The sequence below is a fragment of the Scyliorhinus torazame genome, chromosome 17 (genome assembly GCF_047496885.1).
Source record: "Scyliorhinus torazame isolate Kashiwa2021f chromosome 17, sScyTor2.1, whole genome shotgun sequence".
Lineage (NCBI taxonomy): Eukaryota > Metazoa > Chordata > Chondrichthyes > Carcharhiniformes > Scyliorhinidae > Scyliorhinus > Scyliorhinus torazame.
This window is the reverse complement of record NC_092723.1, coordinates 8,158,740-8,183,287: the sequence shown is the minus strand read 5'-3', so window position 1 is coordinate 8,183,287 and position 24,548 is coordinate 8,158,740.

Genomic DNA, 24,548 nt, shown 5'->3' with positions numbered 1-24,548 from the left:
TGCTGAGCAGAATTGGACGCAGTACTCGAGCTGTGAACTAATGAGCATTTTATACAGCTCCAAGAAAACCTTCCTGCTCTGATAGTCTATGCTTCGGCTAATAAAGGCACATGCCTTATCTACCTGTCCTGCTGTCTTCTGCACTCTCCCCAATGTGTTCATATCCTTCCTATAGTGTGGCGCCCGGAACTCTACACAATATTCCAGCTGAGGTCTAACTAGTGTCTTGTAGAAGTTCAGCAGAACCACCTTGCTCTTGTACTCGATGCCCCTATTAATTAAGTCCTGAATGCTATACATTTTTTAACAGCTCTCTCCATCTATCCTCCTGTCTTCAATGATCTATGTACATATACTTGCAGGTCCTTCTGCACCCCCTTAAGAATTTTATATTGGTAAAATTAATGGAGAAATTCAGCCAAGATTTCATTTAAATAGTGGAAGAGGCTTGAGGGGCTGTGTCATCTACTGCACTTCCCGCTTCTTATGTCTTTTTATATAATGCACTTTAACCATTATCCTTCTTCTTTTATTTCTGCTGTTTCCTGTTGTACGTCCATCTTTTATTTTCCAGAGCATGACTCAACAGCCTTGATTTGTGTGTAGTTGTTGCTCAGTTGGTAGAGCTCTTGCTTCCGAGGCATAAAGTTCCAGGTTCAAATCCAACTCCAGGACTTCAGCACAAAAATCTGGGTTGACAGCGCAGTACTGAGGAAGTGCCTCACTGCTCGTTGTCAGTGGTACTGGGCGCCATTCAGCGGCCTTGTCGTGCCTGACTTGCTCGGGTGCCAGGTGAAGGAGAGGGCTTACCATATAGAGGGAGTATTGTGTGTGTGTGGGGGTGGGGTGGGGTGGGGGGGGAGGGGGGAGGGGGGGCGGGGGAGGGGGGAGGGGGGAGGGGGGGCGGGGGAGGGGGGAGGGGGGGCGGGGGAGGGGGAAGGTTTCCAGGAGCCTACCCAAAGTTGGGATGGGTAAACGGGAGGGGAAAAACAGCGGGGAGGGCTGTAAGTTGGGGGAGGGGGTTGCGGAAGGACAAAACGGTGCCCCGATCTGTGAGAAGCCATTTTTGTTGGTGAGCTGAAGCTCCTAACTCACCAACAGGCTCCTAACTCATTAACAAGCTCCTAACTCATCAACAAGCTCCTAACTCATCAACTGGCTCCTAACTCATCAACAAGCTCCTAACTCATCAACAAGCGCCTAACTCATCAACAGGTTCCTAACTCATCAATAGGCTCTTCACTCATCAACAAGCTCCTAACTCATCAACAAGCTCCTAACTCATCAACAGGCTCCTAACACACCAACAATTTCCTAACTCATCAACAAGCTCCTAACTGATCAACAGGCACTTAACTCATTATCAAGCTCCTAACTCATCAACAGGCTCTTAACTCATCAACAGGCTCTTAACCATCAACAGGCTCTTAACTCATCAACAGGCTCCTAACTCATCAACAGACTCCTAACTCATCAACAAGCTCCTAACTGATCAACAAGTTCCTAAGTGATCAACCCTAACCCTAACTTAACTCATCAATAGGCTCCTAACTCACCAACAAGCTCCTAACTCATCAACAAGCTCCCATCTCATCAACAGGCTCTTAACTCATCAACAGGCTCCTAACACATCAACAAGCTCCTAATCCATGCTGGCCTCACTTCTGGTTACTTGAAGAGTTGTGTTCTTTCAGAGTACGAGGTTGGATTGTACCATCTGCCGGAATTATAAAATTTAGCTCATCCTTTTGTGGGATGTGGGTGTCGCTTTCAAGCCGAGCATTCATTTCCCAGCCCTAATGGCCCTTGAACTGAGTGACTTGCTGGTCCATTTCAGAGGATATTTAAAAGTCAACCATAGTGCTCTGGAGTGACATGTAGGCCAGGTAAGGATGGTGGATTTCCTTCCCTAAAGGGCATGGAGTCTTGCAAGAAACAACAATAGTTTCATGGTCAACTTATAATTCCAGATTTTATGAATTGAATTTAAATTCCATCTGCTACCCTGGGGGATTTTGAACCTATGTTTCCAAAACATTAGCATGGGTCTGTGGGTTACTAGTCCGGTGACATGACCAGCATCACCTCCCAGTCCATACAGGTAGTAATATAGTACAGTGAAAATGTGAGAGCATAAACAATGAAGATTAAAGATAGCAGCCCTACTCTGATTTACATTTCATTTACTCTTTATCGCACAGGCTTTGTATCCTTTTGTTTATTCACATTATCCTATAGCTTGGAAAACTGTGGAACCCCCCAATGAAGATAACAGTGTCTTACTGCAGACTTTGACTTGTGATCACTGTTGCTCCCAATGCAATTCCTTCATCAGTATCAGCCTGTATCACTACTGTTTATCAGTAATGCCTTGTAAATACATTTGCCCCAGGAAGATCAAGCTACAGTTTATCTGGTTGATTATTGGCCTTTGTGCCCTGGTGAAATATGCCAGCAGGTAAACTGTTTACAACTCTCCATTCATAATTAATTAAGTGAGAAACCCAGGAAGCAGTGTTGGAATAAAAACGCAGGTAGCTGTGCATGTCACAGCATGGGGAGCCTGAAACTTTATCATATAACTTGTAACCCACGGACACAGCAAAGAAACATCTTTTACACGGTGAAAAGTAATCCTGTAATTCTTGCTACTCAGCTGCTTTCACACTTCTTCTCCCCCTTTTCCCGTTCCAAACTTCCCTCCAAATCCATAGCAAAGGTTCACAGTAGCTCCATAGTAGCACTCTTACCGCAGAATTTAAAGGTTGGGGGTTCAATCCTTGCCATAGCCCTTGCCTATTTTCTTGGGTGAATATAAAAGATCCAATGGCATTACAGTTGAAGAAAAGCAGGGGAGTTGTCCCTGCCCAATACTTATCCCTCAATCAACAAAACTAAACCTGATTATCTGGGTCACCATCAGGTAGATATTTGGGGGAGCAAATCAGCTTCCATGTTTTCTACATTACAGTGGTAACTACACTTAATAAAGTATTTACTTGACTGTCACGCACTTTCAGTTGTCCTGAGGTTGTGATAGGTGCTATGTAAATGCAAGTTTTATTCTCTTTAACGTGTCATCTTATTTTGTCTCAGTGATAGTGTGGCATTGAAAATATTTGCCTACTTTCAAACGTTCACAGGGTGTGGGTTTCGCTGGCTAGGCCAGCATTTATTGCCCTTCCCTAATTGCCCTTGAGAAGGTAGTGGTGAGCTCTCTTCTTGAACCGCTGCAGCCCGTCTGGTGTAGGCGCACCCACAGTGCTGTTAGGGAGGGAGTTCCAGGATTTTGTTCCAGCGACAATGAAGGAGCGGCGATATATTTCCAAGACAAGACGGTGAGTGGCTTGGAGGGGAACATCCAGGTGGTGGTGTTCCCATGTGTCTGCTGCCCTTGCAGGTGGTAGAGGTTGCAGGTTTGGACGATGCTGCTGAAGGAGAATTGTGAGTTGCGGCCATGCATCTTGTAGATGGTACACATTGGTGCCACTTTGAGTTGGTGGTGGAGGGGAGTGAATGTTTATGGAAGTGGATAGGCTATCAATCAAGTAGGATGCTTTGACCTGGATGGTGCCAAACCTTATGGGTGTTGTTGGAGTTGCACGCATTCAGACAGATGGAGAGTATTCCATCACACTCCTGATTTGTGCCATGTAGATGGTGGGCAGGCTTTGGGGAATGAGGAGGTGAGTTCCTCTCCCCAGACATCCCAGCCTCTAACCTGAAGTATTTACATGGCTGGTCCGGATCAGTTCCTGGCCAATGGTAACCCCTAGATTGTTGATAGTGGGGATTCAGCTATGGAAATGTCGTTGATGTCAAGGGGAGATGGTTAGAGTCTCTGTTGTTGAAGATCATCATTGCCTGGATTTCTCCAATCGTATATTTGAGACAGCATCAAACATACACAGAAACATTGTGTCATTTTAAAGTGTTGCCTAAAATTGCAATTGTACATGTACATGAGTGTATTGTGTAATCAGTACTTCCTCATTTTCTTTTATACTTTTCAGCCCTGCTGGTGGGGGCGAGGGCGGGGCTGTTCAGCAGGCATTTATCCTTCATCGGGCTTTCTTAGTGACTTCCGGTGAGGATAAGCCCCACGCGACTCACTGCCTTGAGATGCCTTTTACGTCTCTGTGAGATTCTTGTTGCGTTACATCAGTCATGATTGATTATAGTTAAAAATACTTGTTAAAGTAGCTTGAAAACTACAGGCCGTCCTTGGACTTACGACACAATTGGTTCCTGAAAACCGCGTTTGTAAGTCTAAACATTGTAAGTCCGGAATCGATTTTCCCCATAGGAGCAATGTTATAAATAGGGAATCTGGAAATCATTCACGGTGGTGCTAAATGCCAAAGAACAACAAAGAACAAAGAAATGTACAGCACAGGAACAGGCCCTTCGGCCCTCCAAGCCCGCGCCGACCATACTGCCCGACTAAACTACAATCTTCTACACTTCCTGGGTCCGTATCCTTCTATTCCCATCCTATTCATATATTTGTCAAGATGCCCCTTAAATGTCCCTATCGTCCCTGCCTCCACTACCTCCTCCGGTAGTAAGTTCCAGGCACCCACTACCCTCTGCGTAAAAAACTTGCCTCGTACATCTACTCTAAACTTTGCCCCTCTCACCTTAAACCTATGCCCCCTAGTAATTGACCCCTCTACCCTGGGGAAAAGCCTCTGACTATCCACTCTGTCTATGCCCCTCATAATTTTGTATACCTCTATCAGGTCGCCCCTCAACCTCCTTCGTTCCAGTGAGAACAAACCGAGTTTATTCAATCGCTCCTCATAGCTTATGCCCTCCATACCAGGCAACATTCTGGTAAATCTCTTCTGCACCCTCTCTAAAGCCTCCACATCCTTCTGGTAGTGTGGCGACCAGAATTGAACACTATACTCCAAGTGTGGCCTAACTAAGGTTCTATACAGCTGCAACATGACTTGCCAATTCTTATACTCAATGCCCCGGCCAATGAAGGCAAGCATGCCGTATGCCTTCTTGACTACCTTCTCCACCTGTGTAGCCCCTTTCAGTGATCTGTGGACCTGTACTCCTAGATCTCTTTGACTTTCAATACTCTTGAGGGTTCTACCATTCACCGTATATTCCCTACCTGCATTAGCCCTTCCAAAATGCATTACCTCACATTTGTCCAGGTTAAACTCCATCTGCCATCTCTCCGCCCAAGTCTCCAGACAATCTAAATCCTGCTGTATCCTCAGACAGTCCTCATCGCTATCCGCAATTCCACCAACCTTTGTGTCGTCTGCAAACTTACTAATCAGACCAGTTACATTTTCCTCCAAATCATTTATATATACTACAAAGAGCAAAGGTCCCAGCACTGATCCCTGTGGAACACCACTGGTCACAGCCCTCCAATTAGAAAAGCATCCCTCCATTGCTACCCTCTGCCTTCTATGGCCTAGCCAGTTCTGTATCCACCTTGCCAGTTCACCCCTGATCCCGTGTGACTCCACCTTTTGTACTAGTCTACCATGAGGGACCTTGTCAAAGGCCTTACTGAAGTCCATATAGACAACATCTACTGCCCTACTGCCCTACTGCCCTGCTTTGTCAAGTGGCTGAGAGAACTGTTAATGCATGCACGCCTTAGCACAAGTTCCTCAGTTAGTGTGAGGGATATAATGAAGCCATTGACCATTATCAGATGCCTGTTTAACCATGAGCCTCTGTGAGTCTGAGTGCGAACAGTATAGATGAGTACTACAGTAATACATCAAGAGTAACATGTGGGGTGGCACGGTAGCACAGTGGTTAGCTTCACAGCGCCAGGGGCCCAGGTTCGATTCCCAGCTTGGGTCACTGTCTGTGAAGAGTCTGCACGTTCTCCCCGTGTCTGCGTGGGTTTCCTCCGGGTGCTCCGGTTTCCTCCCACAAGCCCTGAAAGATGTGCTTGTTAGATGTATTGGACATTCTAACTTCTCCCTCAGAGTACCCGAACGGGTGCCGGAATGTGGTGACTAGGGAATTTTCTCAGTAACTTCATTGCAGTGTTAATGTAAGCCTACTAGTGACACTAATAAAGATTATTATTATTATTTATTGACATAATAAACATAGGCATGTGCAGGTAAATACTGTACAGTACTGTACATTACTTATTAATGATCTAAAAAGCAGAGACATATTTTTAAAACCTTACAGTATTTTGTCTTCATCATTCTTGGGTTCATGGGTAGGTCTTGGGCTGTGGTTAAGAGATTTTGAACGATCATCCTAGGATTCCTGGCTTCAGGTTTTTCTGGAGCCTTCTGTGCTTTCTTAAAGAAAGTGTCTAAGGAAGTTTGGACAAATGTTCTCTTCTTGTAAATTTCCCTCTAGCAGCTGTGCATGTTGTATATGCTCCTAGTCACTGGTGTACTGTTCAATGTTGTGGTCGTTTCCTCAAAAAGGGGCACAGCAGCTCCCAAATATTGAAATGCCCCAGTCAACACATGGGCTATTCAGACTTTATGAGGAAGAATCTCTTCAACAGTGGCTACATCTTCTTCTTCACCTGCCACTTGTTGCTGTTCCAATTCAATGAGGTTCTCATTAGTTAATTCTTTAGAATGTTTTGGGAGCCATTCATTAACATCTTCTGGTGCAGTGAGTTCTCTGCTCATTTCAACAACATCTCTTCAATCAAGTCTATAAAGTCTCAGAGGTCATAAACAAACCCAGGACACTATTTTCTCCAAACACCATGCAGACTTGACTGTGGGACTTCATTCCATGCCTCGCCTATTTCTTAACCGCATGGTAAATGTTGAAGCCCTTCCAGAATTCCTTGAGCGTTGGTCAACCTTCTTTCTGAGTTGCCGTGATGGTGTGGAAAAATGTTGCCTAAAGTAGTAGTAGGCTTTATAGGATGCAATTACCCCGGTCTATGTGTTGCAACAGTGAGGTGGTGTTTGGTGGGGGGGGGTTTAAAGTCACCTGCAACATTGACACCCAGCAGAAGAGTGTGCTGATCTTTAGCAGCTTTGCAACCCGGCATGAATTTCTCCTCTTTGGCAATGTAGGTTCTCGACAGCACTTTTTCCCAAAAGAGCCCAGTTTGGTCACGTGTTAAGATCTTGCCAAGCACAATACTCACCCTCGTCAATCAACTCAGCCGATGTCTAAGGAAAAAACACGAGATACCTTCTGCTCGGCACTGGCAGCTTCACCCGAGATTTTGTTGTGCAAATTGACCCTGACTTTAAAATGCATAAACCACCTCCTCCTTGCACGAAAAGGTTCAACATTACTCGCCCTCTGTTATTTCTTCAGGTCATCATAAAGACTCCTCAACCTTTCCTGAATTATGCTTAAACTCACAGGAGTTGATTTTGGTCCTCCAGCCAAACCATTAACGGTTTCTCAAGCTGAGCAATAAGCGCAACATGCAGCTTAGTTATCACAGTTGACTGCATAGGAGCCTGGCCCGTAACATGTTCCTGAATTCTGAGCTTGTCTTTCAGGGTGCTCACAATAGTGATTCGGAGGATATCCAAAGCTACGCCGATTTCTGTGTGCGTCTCACCTTTTTCAGGCCCCTTAATTATTTCCATTTTTGTTTTCATAGTAATTGCTCTATGTTTCTTAGAAGAAGAAACATCTCTTGCACCAGATTTGTGCTTTCCTGCCAGTATTATGTGTCAAGAAACTCTTTATTTTAAGAAAGAGTTTGGAAAAACAAAGGCAGCGGGTACCGACAGCAAGTGTGCGTTGAGTAGCAACTGAACATCGATGCGTACAGTATGGACGCCTTAGATATAGCTTTTGTGGCTGAAGAGATCAAGGGATATGGGGGGGAAGGCGGGATCAAGGTATTGAACTTGACGATCAGCCATGATCACAATGAATGGCGGAGCAGGCTCGAAGGGCTGAATGGCTTCCTCCTGCTTCTATTTTATTTTTTAAATATAAATTTAGAGTATCCAATTCTTATTTTCCAATTAAAGGGAAATTTAACGTGTCCAATCGACCTACTCTGTACATCTTTTTGGGTTGTGAGGGTGAGACCCACGCAGATACATGGAGAACGTGCAAACTCCACATGGACAGTAACCCGTGGCTGGGATCGATCCCGGGTCCTTGGCATCGTGAGGCAGCAGTGCTAACCACTGTGCCACTGTGCCCTCCCTAGTAGAGATCTTGGGCGTGATACTCCCAACGGGAATCTAAGTGCCGACGTCGGAGTGAAAACCGGAGTGTTTCACTCGGGCGTTGGGGGCTGCTCCCAGCCCCCTATTCTTCCGGCCCCGGGGGGCTAGGAGCGGCGTCACGTAATTTACGTGTGCTAGGCCTTGGCGCCGCGTAAATGACACAGCCGGCGCCGCATAAATGACGTCACCCGCGCATGCACGGTTGCCGTCGTCCCCGAGACCGCCCCACAAGAAGATGGCGGATGGATCTTGCGGGGTGGTGGAGGAAAGGAGGTTCCCCTTTAGACAGGCTGACCCGCCGATCGGTGCGCACTGATCACGGGCCAGACCCCATTGGAGGCCCCCCTGGTGCAGGAACCCCCTCCCCCCACCCCCCCACAGGCCGCCCCCCCCAGAGTTCCCGCCCAGTTCCCGCCGGCAGCGACCACGTGTGGACGGCGCCGGCGGGAACCTGTCTTGTTGGGGCGGCCGCTCGCCCATCCGGGCCGGAGAATCGCCGCTCGCCTTTTGCAAGCAGCGAGCGGCGATTCTCCGAGCGACCAGCCGGGATTCTCGCCGCGCTGGTTTGGGGTGGGGGAGAATCGCGTGCGGGTGTCGGGGTGGCGTGGCAGGACACGCGGCGCCCTGGCGATTCTCCCACCCGGTGTCGGGGGGGGGGGGGGGGTAGAATTCCGCCCCTTTAGTTTTTATTTCGATAACTTGGCACCTGATGAGCTTTTGAGTCAAAGCATAGAGTACTTTTTCCTCTTTCTCTAGCTTCCTATTCAACATTTCACATCCTCATCTGGGCAAGAAAAAACCTCAAACCTTTCCCCTGATTTTTGACAGGGGAATGCTCATTGTTGCTAATATAAGGAGCAATTTTTTTTGTCCTCCAGTTATTGTTGGGAATAAGTGCGTTGGGGCGTCACCTTCCACTTTAGACCAGAATAAAGCTACACGGTTCCCCAGTGACGGTAATACCGCAGTCTGCTTTCATATACCACTTTATTGGAGAATTGAGATGGTTGGCTCATACACAGTGTTCCTGAGCTTGGTCTCTCAGCTGACCAATGATCAACTTTGTTTGTTATGAATGACAATAGTTGGGGGCAGCACGGTGGCACAGTGGTTAGCACAGCTGCCTCACGGTGCCGAGGTTCCAGGTTTGATCCCGGCTCCGGGTCACTGTCCGTGTGGAGTTTGCACATTCTCCCCGCGTTTGCGTGGGTTTCGCCCCCACAACCCAAAGATGTGCAGGGTAGGTGGATTGGTCAGGCTACATTGCCCCTTAATTGGAAAAAAAAAATGAATTCGGTACTCAACATGTTTGCGAATGCTGGGAGAAGTGAGACTGGATTGCTCCGTTCCGTGGTCAGTTGCCATTTGTTCACTGTGCAAACCTGCCGTCCATGTTAGAGGACGTTCTTTTGTACGACTCGGTCAAGGATGTCATAAAGATGCACAGTGCGAATATCACACTCTAATCGGATGGTTTCCTGAAGTTGGGTTTGAACTATTAGCTCTGGCTCGGTCCATCATATTCTCACACCTGGCTTCGAAGCCTGAGAGTTCAAACCCCACCCCAGCGACTTCAGTGCAAAATCCAACCTGATCCGTCATTGCAGTACTGAGGGGCTGCTGCACTGTGGGAGGTGCAGTTTTCCAGTTGAGATGCTGCACCGATGTCCCCTCAGGTGAACATAAAAGATCCTACTCGAAAGGAAGCAGATCAATTTCCCCGGTGTCCTGATCGTTATGTTTCCCTCAACCAACATCTTAAAGAGATCTCCTGGTCATTATCTCTTGGTGTTTGTGGGACTTTGCTGTGTGTGTGTGTATTTTGTTTTTATTCATTTACGGGATGTGGGTGTCGCCGACTAGACCAGCATTTAATAATAATAATAATAATAATAGCTTATTGTCACAAGTAGGCTTCAATGAAGTTACTGTGAAAAGCACCTGGTCGCCACATTCCAGCGTCTGTCCGGGGAGGCTGGTACGGGAATTGAACCCGCGCTGCTGCCTTGTTCTGCATTACAAGCCAGCTGTTTAGCCCACTGGGCTAAACCAGCTATTGTTCATATCCAGTTGCCCTTGAGTAGCTGGTGGTGAGCTATAGAATGATGACACTTCAAAAGTACCTAACTGACTGTAAAGTGTTTTGGGGACGTCTTGAGGCCTTGAAAAGGTGCCACATAAATGCCTGTTCTTGCTTTCTCGCATTCTGGGGGAAGTGTTGCCTTTTCGCAAGCTTGGTGCCGTTATTAGTCAGTGAGTAGTTGTGCTGTTTTCCAGTAATAAATAGAGAAATTAGTACCATTCCTTGCACTGCTTTGCACTTGATGTGCGCGTATGTGCGAGAGAGCCTGCACAGTTTGGTAGCTCACAGCAAACCTCTGCTCGTTGTTATGAACTCCTACCTTTGCACTCTGGCAATGCCAGTATTATTCTTATAACTTTTTGATTGGGAAGATCAAATTAGGAATATCGGGGAGCACATTGAATACAATGATGATGCAATTCTCCTGACAGTGTATGGATTGAGTGTAGGGATAACACCCAAGGTCACATTCCTGGTGAGTGAGATAATGCACTCACTCTTCTTTACAAGGAAATGTCTTTCGTTAGGTGCTCATCCATAGAAACAGATATTAAACTGTTAGTGAAGTCTTTCATAGGAATGACTTGAGTGACAAGGTCGGCGAGGAGAGGGAATTCTCAGCTTCCTTGGAATGGCTGCTTCAAAAATACATTTAATAATATAGACAAGGGCATACAAATAGAGAGAGTTACAGGTGAGCAAAAAAGATAAAATTGTGCAACATTATTGACTGTTACTATTTGCATACATGCACAATATAGTTGGAACATTGAAATAAAAGTTGGAGAACTTTTTTCCTTTTTATTTGGTGTTTTGGTGATTGAAAAATTATACATATTCTATCTATGAGAGGGCGAGAAAGGAACACACAAATCTACACATGATTGCAGGGGAAGTGAGGACCACAAGGCATACCAATTATGACCAAGGCACGATGTGCCAATCCTTCCTTGAGGTTATTTACAAGGTGTCCCCCTAGTGGCTTGAATAAGAACTGAACTCATCACTGGTGCGACTTGTAGAATTTTGGGCTGGATTTTGCAAAAAGATAGGTAGACCCTTCAACCGGGACTGACAGTGGGCCATGAGTCCACCTGGGTGGATGGCGGAAACCCGGACGGGATTTTATTGGCAGCGGCCCTGTGTTGCCATCTGGTTGAGGATGGTGGTTTGCTTCTCGGAGCTACTGCCCCAGTCAGGTGGGCAACAGCCTTGGAAGTGCCATCGATCGGGTTGGAGGCTGCCGAGTATGCAGGGTGTGAAAGAGGCACCTCCGTGCTGAGGCACCCTCAAAGGCAATGTGTATTTTTATTGCGAGAGGTGAACCAACCTCACTGGCCGGGGTGGGGGAGTGATGAGGAGGCCTGTCTGGACCATGGATTAGTTTTCAAGGAAGGCAATGGCCCCCCCAACCCCACACTGGGAACCCCCCGCGACTATCTACCCATGTGGCGGGGACCGTCCCAACATCGACAAAATGCTAGCACTGCTGGGAAGTGGCCATTAATTGGCCAATTAATCTGGTTAATTGACTGGGAACGGCAGCACTGCTCACCTTAGTAGGTGGGTGGCCACACTGCTGGCAATGCTGCTATCAAATCAAATTGACAGGAAGGCTTGTGGCTCTCTACCACCCCCCCCCCCCCACCCCCCCCGGCCACCCCCGCCGCCAATGCCTCTACCATAATTTTCCGAAACCTCCCACCTCTTAGCTTGTTTCCAGAGGGCTGATACTAGTCAGGTCCAGATGAAAGGACATTCTGGCACTGCAGCATGTGACAACTGTGCTGTGAAATCCCGTTCACAATGCACTGAGCGGCACATACCATTGCTGCAACTTTATCGATTCAATGGATTGATTCAATGACAGTTGCAAGCTGCAGTGGAAGAAGGGAGGGAAAGAGGGAAACTAATAGCTTCATGCCTTTTAGGAAGCAAACGAACATTATTTTAAAAAGCGTTCTCTGAAAACGATTTGCTTTCTGTGTTTTTGTACTGTGGATGGAGTTGCTGATGCTCCACTATAAAGCAAAACTTAACATCAGATTTTTAGATCAAGACCGAAATAGACATATTTCTAAAAATGTACTCCCTGTGTCGGCCTCTATTGGCAATGGTGAATGTAGAATGGCGTTTGCGCTCAAGATTTTGAAATGGGTTTCAGCCTCCAGACTCCCCGGCAGGAGCATGACCGCTGAACCACAGGTTGCCGTCTGATGGTAGGTGGATTGACTTGTTTAAATATCTTTTAGTATTTGAAGTTAAAGTTTCTTTGTTGACCATGGGCATCAGTTTTGGAAAAGTCTAGATGATTCAATGTCAGCAATGAATGTAAGACAGCACTTATTAACCATGGGTTCTGTCGGGGGGAAAAAATGGTATCACAGAATATATAATTTCTAACTTATTGCATTGCTACAAAAGATGTAAGCTCTGAAAAATGCTTTAGAATGCAACAAGTGGCTTTTTTTCCCCCAAGTCCTTTGTCGGGGTGAGAACCACATTTGTACTATTGTACTCTGGGGTATGTTGACTGAAGAAACCGAAACTCCAGACAATTAGTTTCTTTATGACTTCTAGCATACTTTAATAAGATATAGCCCACATTCGCTAATTTTGGCTGAAAAAGTGCTGATTCATGTTGGGATATGATTCTAGAAGCTTATTGAAGTACCCATTCTTCATGCACTAGACAACAAAGGGAAGACCTTCCTCTTGCTGCCTGAGGATCAGGGAATGACTGTTCTGCCAACAGGTTCTTTGCCCGCCTTCCCTAGATTAGCACCTAAGAACATGACGATTTAGTGGCAAGGGATGAATAATTGTGTCCTAGAATCATAGAAAGGGAGGAGACCATTTCACTCATTGCTCCCATGCTGGCCAACAAGTAGCCATCCGATCAAATCCTACTTTCCAGCCCTTGGCCCATAGGCTTGTAGGTTACAGCACTTCAAGCGCATATCCAAGTATTTTAAAAATGTTTTGAAGGTTTCTGCATCTACCACCCTTTCAGGTAGTAGGTTCCATATCCCCACCAACCTCTAGGTGAAAATGTTTCCCCTCGAATCCCCTCCAAATCTTCCACCTCGTACACTAATTCTATGTTGCCAGGTTATGGACTCCCCAACCAAGCAGAATAAGACTTTACTATCCCTCTATCTAAACCCCCTGTAATTTTAAACACTTCAGTTAGGTTTCCACTTAGTCTCCTCTATTCCAAAGAAAACTCCAATATTCCTCAGAAATTCTCCAGTCCAGGCAACCCTCGTAAATCTCCCCTGTACCAATTTCATCTTTCCTGCAGTGTGGTGAGCAGAACTATTTGTAATACATCATCTGTGGTCTATTTGGGTATTTATACAGTTCCAAAGTAACTTTCCTTCTCTTCTATTCTATACCTCAGCTAATAAAGGCAAGGACATCGTATGCCTTCTTGACTATCTTATCTAAGGATTCTATGAAGACCTGTTCAGCCACCTTCAGGGATCTGTGGATATGCATTCCAAGGTGCTCCTCTACTTCTATATTTCTCAGCCTGAGCAATGGCAGTCATCAATTGTTGTAAGAACCCATCTGGTTCACTCATGTCCTTTAGGGAAGGAAATCTGCCAGCCTTACCTGGTCTGGCCTACATGTGACTCCAGATACACAGCAATGTGGTGGACAGTTCATGCAAATTAGGAATGGGCAACAAATGCTGACCTTGCCAGCGATGTCCGCAGCCAATGAAACAAATGAAAGAAAACTATTGCATATTTTCGAGCTTGTTCACCTTCTGCATTACCTCGCACTTCTCTGGAATGAACCCCATTCGCCACCCTTCCACCTACCTGACTAGTCCATTGACATCTCTCTGCAGTCCACACCTCAGCATTCTCAGCTGCACAGCCAATTTTTGTTGCAGTTTCAGAAAACTGGGCAATATCTACTCCAGAATGGCTATTCAGAAAACCTACAGTCACTCAGTGATGATTGAAATACTCGCATCTGTGGAAATGTGCAATTGATATCAGGCAATGGCACTTCACCTTCCTATCTAGAAAACAATGGACATGTTCGGCAAATCAGTCAGCAGCTGAAAGTGAAAGATGTGCTAAGTGCGATTCTTCACCGGTTCTAATGGAGCATCCTACCCGAAGAATTAACTCATCTTGCTCTTTGGAAGCTGCCTGGCCTGATGTACACCTCCTGCATTTTTTGATGTTATTTACTCCCAATGTTTGCCATTTGTGTTTGTGTGTCTTTGCTTCTACGTGAGTTACATAAATTCAAAGCAACGTTCAAATATATTTCCTTGTTCCAGTTTTGCATTGGTTTATATCAGCCACTTGTTAAATGTGCAATTCTGCAAAGATTTATAGTACTCTTGCATGATGAGTAATTTCAGAGGACATGATTTGACTGTATGCAATAACCTATCTCTGCCAGTCAATTTTCTTGGCTTCGATCTCATCCAGGTATCTGTCCTAAATAAGAATACTATCACTAGGTTGTTCCATTTACAAAGTCTCAAGCTGAGAGGTTTATACATTACATGCCAATTGCGGGAGGTGAATTTGTAAATAAGAATTACAGGATTTTGTACATTGTCACCATAATTGTTAAGGAAATGGTTACTGAGAAGTAGATAGAATAATTCAATTTTAGTGGAACACAACCCACTTGTAGATCATAAGAGTTTATACACCAGATAGCACAGGGGCTATATTGATATTTCCTTTTCCCAAGTTTGCAAAACATAGTAAATACTAATTTAAATAAATCAAGGAACTGCTCGTTTTGAAGGGTTCAACTTCTTCATTCGTTTTTCTGTTTTGTTGAACACCAGGTTTTACTTTGCATTTAATGTTGAATCTTGAGCTATTCTTTAATTCATTTGATGTCCTGCTTCTCATGCCGCACTGGTTGCACTCTCACCTGTGGCTCAGTTGCTTGTGGGTTCATACACCAAACCAGAGACTTAGCAGAAAGTCTTGACTCCAGTGCAGAATGAGGGGAGCACTGTGCTGTTATAAGCTGTTATATAAAGAGCTTGTCTGCCCCCTCAGGTGAATGTACAACATCCAATGGATGAGAACATCCGTTCTCACAGAATGATAGAATTTACAGTGCAGAAGGAGGCCATATGGCCCATCGGGTCTGCACCGGCCCTTGGAAAGAACACCCCACTTAAGCCCATGCCACCCTATCCTCATAACCCAGTCTAACATTTTTTTGGACACAAAGAGCAATTTATCGTGGCCAATCCTCCTAACCTGCACATCTTTGGACTGTGGGAGGAAACTGGAGCACCTGGAGGAAACCCACGCAGACACGGGGAGAACATGCAGACTCCGCACAGGCCGTGACACAAATCGGGAATCGAACCTGGGACCCTGGAGCTGTGAAGCAACTGTGCTAGCCACTGTGCTACCGTGCTGCCCATGAGGAGCAGGAGAGCATTCTCCGTCCTTGTCAAAATTAATCCCGCAAATGACTTCAATTATATTTTTCGAATGATCATTCAGTCATTATCATATTGCTGTTTACGGGATCTTGCCATGCATATGTTGGCTGCCATGTTGTCTACATTGTGTCAGTGACCGCACTGCAAAATTATCTTATAAGCTAGAAAGTGCATCGGGGCATCCTGATGTTACAGAAAGCACTATAAAAATGAAAGGTTATTTGTTATTTCTAGTTTTGAAGGTTACAATAAAATTCTATTATCCTGTTCATGGGAACCGTCTGAAATTCAGTCAGTGGCAAAAGCAAAAAAATATCCTTTCTGAAGGTATAAAAAAAAAATCTCCAGGATCAAAACCTGCATTATCTCAGGAAACAGTGTCACAGAACTATCAATACAAAACTGATTTATTGAGCTTTTAAATATTTTTCACCATCAATTCACTCTGAATGAAAACCTGGCCTTTCACCTCTGTGACAAATCTCTCTTTGAAGCCTGGCTGCTGTGCAGGAATCCACTTGTCCCGGAGATGGATGCAGCTCAGATCCTCAAAGCTGCCATCCTCTAAATGTGGTGTGCATCAACAGACTTTGACTGTACGTGACATAATTTCACATTGTTTCTTACCCAAACAGATGCCTGATTTGGCAGGTTTCTGGTGTTTATTACCCAGTGGCGAGGGCTGAATTGTAGGGTTGCCATTGTAGGGTGAATTTGATGAGGTAAACCTTTCACATACTACAGTGGCTTAAATGATAAAGGAAGTGGCCAGAAAAATTAACCCATCGACTACTCGATTGCAGCAGTGTTGTGCAGAGAGCATGTGCAATGTAGCAAGAGTCTAAAATTCAGAATAGACTAGAAAATTGGAAAATGATCTTGTTGGGATTCCTTGCATTTGTGCAAGTCATTATAATGTCGAACTACACCGAAAATACCGCACAGAAACAGGCCCTTTGGCCGAACTGTTCTGTGCTTGTGTTCATATGTGACACGTGCTTCTTCCCTTTCAACATACCCCATCTCAACCTTTCAGTATATATTTCCTTTGCTCTAGTAGTCTAGTGGTCATCTAGTTTCTTTTTGAAAGTCTTCAAGCTGTTGACCATTTCTTGTGGCCATTGAGTCCATCGCCAGGTTTCCAAGGGCAATTTTGCTCATCCCGCCTTTTCCATGTCACCCTGCACATATTTTCCCACCAGGTGCTACTCTTTTGGAAGCCACCATTGAATCTGCATCCACCAACCTCTCAGGCAGAGCATCCCAGATCCTAAACACTCGCTGCGTTAAAATGGTTTTCCTCATGTCACCTTCGGCTCTTTTGTCAAACACCTTCAAACTGTGTCCCTTCGCTCTCAACACTTGTATCAATGGGGACAGTTTCCCATTATCTACTCTGACTGGATCCTTCATGATTTTGAACATCTCTGTCAAGGCCCCTCTAAGTCTTCTCTTCCTGAAGAAAAACCACACCAGCTTCTCAAATTCGTCCATCCTCCAATGGTCCAACATCCCTAGAGCCATTCTCCAGAGCCTTTTCTGCACCTTCCCATAAGCCTTCATGCCCTTCCTAAAGTGAAAACTTGGCTACAGGCTTAAAATTTCTTTCAACCCAGGAAAAGAGAGATAAATAAAAACTTAATCACAGTCCGTCCTTCAGCTTTGTGTGTGGATAATTGACCCATTGCCCTTCCTGATGGCAACCATGTCCCCTATTCAGCTAAGATTGATAATGTGCTGAAATGACTCAAACTACTCCAGCACTGTGTCCATTTTCTCTCTGCAATGTACAATTGGATTCCATTGTCTCAAACTGATGTGGTATGTAAGAATCACACTTCCAATATCTATTTAATCAGATCCCAGTTAATGGATCTGATCAACGCCTCCAGGTAGAATCATAGAATCATAGAATTTACAGTGCAGAAGGAGGCCATTCGGCCCATCGAGTCTGCACCGGCTCTTGGAAAGAGCACCCTACCCAAGCCCACACCTCCACCCTATCCCCATAACCCAGTAACCCCACCCAACACTAAGGGCAATTCGGGACACTAAGGGCAATTTAGCATGGCCAATCCACCTAACCTGCACATCTTTGGACTGTGGGAGGAAACCTGAGCACCCGGAGGAAACCCACGCACACACGGGGAGAACGTGCAGACTCCGCACAGACAGTGACCCAAGCCGAGAATCGAACCTGGGGCCCTGGAGCTGTGAAGCAATTGTGCTAACCACTATGCTACCGTGCTGCCCAGGTAGCCGGTGATTTGTTGTAAATTGGCCTCCAGAAGATTGTTTTCACCTTAAATCATAATCCAAAATTCCTTCTCTGCCAAATAAGCCAAACCCTTGTAATATGGGAATGCCCTCCATTGGGGTGACTTTGATTCTGCACTGTATTTCTTAACCCAACCTCAATTTTAATTGAGAATTCTTCGTGAACTCAACAATATCGTGCTGCAGGATAAGGCATTTCAATTTACAACATCTGTATCGATGAGGCAGTGAGAACGGCCAACAGTCAACAGTGGTTCAACTTATCCAATCCATAAAATTGCCCGATTTTAAGATGGGTTTTGATTCAAAGTAACTTCCAAACTCCAGCGGTCATAGAATCATAGAATTTACAATTGCCATGTGAGAGTACCTTTAAGAAATGGGTGTTTATCAGTGATTTCAGTGTGGGTGGAGCTGGGCTGACTGCAGCTTTTTACTTTCGTTTTAGGCTGTTTGCTGTAGGGTGTTTTAGTTTTGTTTTGTTGGAGCTGAAGCCAGACAAAGCAGGTGTGCTGTTGTTCTCTCTGCCATCAAAAGACTATCTCTTGATCATTTGGTGAATTCAGAATTATAAATGATCTGAGTAGTTAATGTAAACCTGATGTGCTTCTGTTAAAAGGTGTTTCTTTTGTTTTCTGGATGTTGTTTGGGAAGTTATTAAGGATTACTTAGTGTTGTATTCTTTGGGGGTTGTATTTGAATTAATGGTTGCTAAGATGTTCACTATGTTTCAAAAAGGTTAACTTGAGTTCATAGAATAAACATTGTTTTGCTTTAAAAATACTTTTCCATTTCTGCTGTACCACACCTGTAGAGTGGGCCGTGTGCTCCCCATACCACAATCTATTAAAAGTTGTGGGTCAGGTGAACTCCATGATACACTTTGGGGTTCTCTAAACCTGGCCCATAACACAATGCAGAAGGAGGCCATTCGACCCACCGAGTCTGCACCAGCCCTCTGAAAGACCACCTTACTTAAGCCCACGCCTCCACACCCTATCCCCGTAACCCAGTAACCCCACCTAACCTTTTAGACACTAAGTGGCAATTTAGCATGGCCAATCCACCTAACCTGCACATCTTTGGACTGTGGGAGCATCCGGAGGAAACCCACGCAGACACGGGGAGAAAGTGCAAACTCCACTTAGACAGTCACCCAAGGCCAGAATTGAACCCGGGTCTGTGGAACTGTGAGGCAGCAATGCTAACCACTGTGCCACCATGCTGCCCATCTTCTATGAATAATGCAAAGCCATACAAACATAGTGAAGGGAAGCTACCAGACACAAAGCCATAAAGGATACTTTATATGTGAGATTCTGGAACCATATATCAAATTATTTTATGGTGACTAGTGCAAATTACATCATATTCACCATGTATCTGGATTTTAAACAGTTGTAAATTTGGAACAAATACAAATTTACAGCAGTAGACTAAAGGCTTAAATCATACTAGTTGCCCGGTCATATTTGGCCAAATTTGATCAAGTGACTGGTTTCATGGAGACCCTAAATAAATACCGTTCCTCAGTATTTAATAAGAGTCACAATTAAATCAGTCATCTACTGTCTTACTTTAAAAGTAATCCGATTGCAAGAACCAACAATGGATTCCACCAGTATCCTGGTACAAGAGTACTTGCCAAACATTTCAAATGTTTACAGTTTTCTGTCTCCTTTGTGTCTCGTTACTGTTCAGTATTCAACTGTACCAAAACAGAAGATCTTGGAGAACTAGTCAACGGCAGTGATGACAGCAACTTACTGAAGCAAGTAAAACACAGATTTAAAACTTCAAAGGTTGTGAATCTCTGAACGTTTCCTGTTATTTTTCAATTGATTTCTTTCCTCCAAAGCTTTATAAACTTTGGCATTTCCCACTTCTCCCAATCCTTCTTTGGGGGCTTTTGAAATTCTCCGTCGCCATTTTTATCACATGATCTTCTCTTACTCTTTCCACAGCTTCCACCGTTTCCCAACTGCTGTGCCTACTTGCTGTGCTATGACTAAGACACTCTTAAGTCAGCAGATAAATCAGAGAAATAAGTGCCAATTCACTCTCTTATTCTCTCACTAGTTTGCAGGTGAAATAGAATCCCTGCAGTGCTGAAGGAGGCCATTCGGAAAATCGAGTCTCCACTGATCCTCCAAAAGAGCACCGCACCCGGGTCCGCTCCCCTGTCCACCCCATCCTATCCCCGTAACCTAACCTGCACATCCCTGGACGCTAAGGGGCAATTTATCATGGCCAATCCACCTAACCTGCGCATCTTTGGACTGTGGGAGGAAACCGGAGCACCCGGAGGAAACCCACGCAGACACTGGGAGAACGAGCAGACTCCACACAGACAGACACCCAAGGCAGGAATCGAACCCAGATCCCTGGCGCCATGAGGCAACAGTGCTAACCACTGTGACACCCTGTCTTCATTCTGTTCAGGATTGCCTAATAGAATAGGGCAGTAAGTAAAAAGTAATTTTGGCTGCATTGTTGGATAAGTGTAATTATTCTGTCCTATTTTCATTTTACACCTCTACTTAATAATTGCTCTATGAAACTTGACTATTTCAAAATTTGATTGTTTTTCGAGTTAATTCAATTTGAACTCAATTATACAGAAGACATAATTTTGAAGATCGAAAATCTGAAAAGCTTACATACAAGCAGAATCCTATGGGAACATACGCAGGAATGAAACTTGTAAAATAGGTTTTTGGCACAATTGAAATTCACTTTTTTCCCCAGAAATATTCAGCTCCTTCTGTGGTTCCCTGCATCCTTACCTGGTCTGGCCAACGTGAATTCAGACCCACACAATGTGGTTGATTCTTAAATGCCCTCTGAAATGGCTGCGAACGTCACTCAGTTAAAGGGTAATTTAGGATAGACAATAAATGGCAGCCACTGACGTCCACATCCCATGAAGGAATAAAATAATACTCAAGAGAATCTGGGGAAGTGAATAAAACGGAAAAGTTTGTCAATTTGCTCCTTCCCTCTCTTGAAATTCTTCTGTTATTGGACTTGGTGGAGAGCTAGAGAGGAACTCCAGGGATGCGGAGTGAGGATTACATAGTCATAACTTACTCCAACTAATTTTTAACCTATTCACTTGAAGACACCAGTAGAATTGTCCAATCTTTCGACTTGATTCGTCTTTTATGTGATTCATTCTGGAGAACCTTTACACTAAGTGTAATGATACAAAATCAAGGTATGTGGAACAAATGGAATTGAGGTTACGGATCGGCCATGTTTAAACTCAATTGTGGAATAAGCTTGATGGGCTGGATGGCCTATTGCTGAAATTATTGGGTTAAATTTTAGCGCATTCAAAACTAATTTAGTTACTCAGTTGAAATCAGACCCCGATGTGTTTCTGTGCTACCTCCAGCCTCAGGCTCTTTGGGCTTGGGTGGGGAAGATATCCAAGTTCTAATGACATTTATGGGGGTACAGTTTCACGAACAATATATATCACGCCACTCCCCCATGACCATTCTTCTGATGCCAGTCTAGACAGCCAATGTCAGCAGAATTTGATTTGACACAATTGTGGGGGTGGGTATCGCAACCTAACTGGATCTTTTTTCTCAATTGTTACCCATAGATATGCAGACAACACACACATGTCAGCAGAATGTACTCAATGGGGACTAGGAATGAAAGCTCTGTCTGGCTGTTGGATCACTTCCGGAGATAAAATGAATAATAAATATTATTTATTGGGAGGGGGAAATGGGTCTTTATCCTTTGGTTAGAATTAGCATTTCAAAAACTAATTGTCAACCAGTTCCACTTATTAATAACAGCGAGGTTGGGAATGGGGATTTGTAGGGTCATCTTTATTCTTTGTGGAGTTACAAGATTACACAGATTGGCTAATCTGGGCTATTTAATACTCAAACCTTAATAATTAGGAATGGACCATATAACTTTAATCCTTAATCCTTGTAAAATGTGGATTGCTAATTTACAACCAGGAATGTTTGTGTTTTAAGGTGTTGATTGCAGGCTAGTCTTTTATTTTCCCTCTTTCCTGGGTCTTTAGAATTGAAACAATTTTCCATATATTTTAAGAAAAAAGAACAAAGAACAAAGAAAAGTACAGCACAGGAACAGGCCCTTCAGCCATCCAAGCCCGTGCCGACCATGCTGCCCGACTAAACTACAATCTTCTACACTTCCTGGGTCCGTATCCCTCTATTCCCATCCTATTCATGTATTTGTCAAGATGCAACTTAAATGTCACTATCGTCCCTGCTTCCACCACCTCCTCCGGCAGCGAGTTCCAGGCACCCACTACCCTCTGTGTAAAAAAAACTTACCTCGTACATCTACTCTAAACCTTGCCCCTCGCACCTTAAACCTATGCCCCCTAGTAATTGGCCCCTCTACCCTGGGAAAAAGCCTCTGACTATCCACTCTGTCTATGCCCCTCATAATTTTGTAGACCTCTATCAGGTCTCCCCTCAACCTCCTTCGTTCCAGTGAGAACAAACCGAGTTTATTCAACCGCTCCTCATAGCTAATGCCTTCCAGACCAGGCAACATTCTGGTAAATCTCTTCTGCACCCTCTCTAAAGCCTCCACATCCTTCTGGCAGTGTGGCGACCAGAATGAACACTATACTCCAAGTGTGGCCTAAATAAGGGTTGGGGCATTTGATAGCCTGAGGTTAGAAATTTGGACAATCTACTGCCTAAATCCACTTCAGTTAACACTGTGCATTAGTGTATGAAGCAGGGGTGAAAGGTTCCACTGACCTGCCATCTGGAGGCAAATAACATTCCAGTTTTAGTGAGCTAGCACACAAAGCAACTCAGCATTTTGCGAGTGACATTTGTCTCCTGATCCTTTTATCGCTAATTCCTCATGGTTCCTTTTGCCTCTTTCTTGCACACTTCAATTTCTTTTCTACTGTCGCTACTCTTTCCCTGGCATTGAAATATTTACAATAAATAGAAGTAAAATTTACTTCTCCCCTAAAGAGATTCTTCTCAAGCAGAAGAGGCATTTCCTGAGTGTCAGTCTTGGCTCTGGCTTCTGACTCGGAAGGGCATAGATTCCAATCGCACATGGCCCAGGGTGGAATTTTGGTGCTGCACTGTCAGAGGTGTTGTCCTTTGAATTGGATGTCAAAATGTCTCTTGTCAAACAGAGCCCTGTTGATTTGTTCTTTCAAGTGACTGTAAAATGGCCAGTTGGCTGTGCCAGTGTGATATTTTACCAGACAAGTTATCCCTCAACCTAAACATAAAATTAAACGCTCTGGTCACATCTTATGGTTGTTGTGGGAGTTTAATGTGTGCAAATTGCCTGCCACATTTCACGACGTTACAACAGAAACTCCTCTTCAATGGAATGGGTAGCATAGTGGCCCAGTGGTTAGCACTGCTGCCTCACAGCGTCGGGTCCTGGGTTCAATTCTAACCTCGGGTAACTGTCTGTGTGGAGTTTGCACATTCTCCCCGTGTCTCCGTGGGTTTCCATCGGATGCTCCGGTTTCTTCCCACAGTTCAAAGATGTGCAGGCTAGGTTGACTGGCTATGCTAAATTGCCCCTTAAGGTGGACTTTCAGGACTAGGGTGGGAGATTGGGCCTAGACAGGGTGCTCTTTTGAAGGGTTGGTGCAGACTCGATTGGCTGAATAGCCTCCTTTTGCACTGTAGGGATTCTATGTTTCATTGGTTGCTTCATTTGTTGTAAAATAATTGGTGCCGTCCTGAGGGCCATGAAATGTACTATATAAATACAGGTTTTTCTATGGTCATTTTGTTATCCTGGGTGCAATAATGCCTCAATATTCTGACTTGAGGATTATGTGCAATTGATAGCAGAGATCAGAGAGCCAGAGTTATGTTTTCCCTGAGATGCAGCTGTTTCAACAAGAGTAATGAATGTTTGGACTCTTGGCGAAGTACGTATAATGAGGCTGTCAATTTCACAGTATTTATTTACACAAGGTTAAGTGGTTTCATGTGCTTGTGGTTTATCTTATTGATACCTTAAAGGGTCTGCATGATTGACACCCTTATTGGGCTGCAGTGAAATCAGTTTTTTAAACACGGTGGAGTGGAATGACTGAACAACTGAATTTTTTTAAAAGCTTTTTTTACACATTCTATTGTCACTGTAAGGTTTATTGACCCTATACAATGTCTGGGGTTGGGGTAAATGACTATGCAAGTGCCTTAGCTTTGCTTGGGGGCATGAGGTGCATGGAGGTGGCTGCAGTTCCATTAGCGGTTGGGTTGGGTGGTGTGCCAAAGCTTTGCATGTAGGGTACCAGAGGCCAGAGGGTAGGTAGGGAGGATGGCTGGGCATACAGGGCAGGAGAGGCTTTGGAGCTGTATGGAGAGGTATAGGGTGCAATTGGGGTTCTAAGGGCTATCTGGGGTGGGTTAGGGCATAAGATGGCATGGAAGAGGCATGGGAGTGTGCAGGGGCTGAGGGGTGTGAGGGGTGAGAGATGGAGGGCTTTTCTGTTTTTATTTTAACTTGGATGAAACCCCACAGCACTGAGGTGGGCCTTTTAAGCAGCCTGCCCCAGCACCCAACAGCCCTT